The sequence below is a fragment of the Salvelinus sp. IW2-2015 genome, unplaced genomic scaffold, assembly GCF_002910315.2.
Source record: "Salvelinus sp. IW2-2015 unplaced genomic scaffold, ASM291031v2 Un_scaffold2625, whole genome shotgun sequence".
In the NCBI taxonomy this organism is placed as follows: Eukaryota; Metazoa; Chordata; class Actinopteri; order Salmoniformes; family Salmonidae; genus Salvelinus; species Salvelinus sp. IW2-2015.
The window spans coordinates 107,367-107,801 of record NW_019943933.1 but is presented as its reverse complement, the minus strand read 5'-3'; positions in this window follow the sequence as shown (position 1 = coordinate 107,801).

The window sequence follows — 435 nt, the reverse complement described above, 5'->3', positions numbered from 1 at the left end:
TTCCCTACTTCCTCCTCCTCCGCCCACCGGTCCCTACTCCCTCCCCATCCCACGGTCTCGCTACATTTTCGCCTCACCTCCCTCCAGTCTCTCTTTCTTCACTGCTCTTCTCCTCACACCCCCTCCTCTCTCCCTTCCATCATCTACGTTTCTCCCTCCTCTCCTCACTAGCACCCCCTCCCCTTCCTGCTTCTCTGTGCATCCTCCCTCCTCGCTACCCACCCCATATTCTCTCTCTCTCAGCTCGCCCCTCCCTCCCTCTCAGTCCCTTCAGCCCCTTCCTCTCTTCTCTCCCTCAGTCATCTTACTCTCCCCAGCTTCTCCACTCTCTCAGTCTCTCTGCCCCCTTCCCTCCGCCTCCAGTTCCGGCCCTCTAGTTCCCTTCCACCTCTTCTCCCTTCTCCAGTCTTCACTGTTCCCTCATCCCATCTTCCA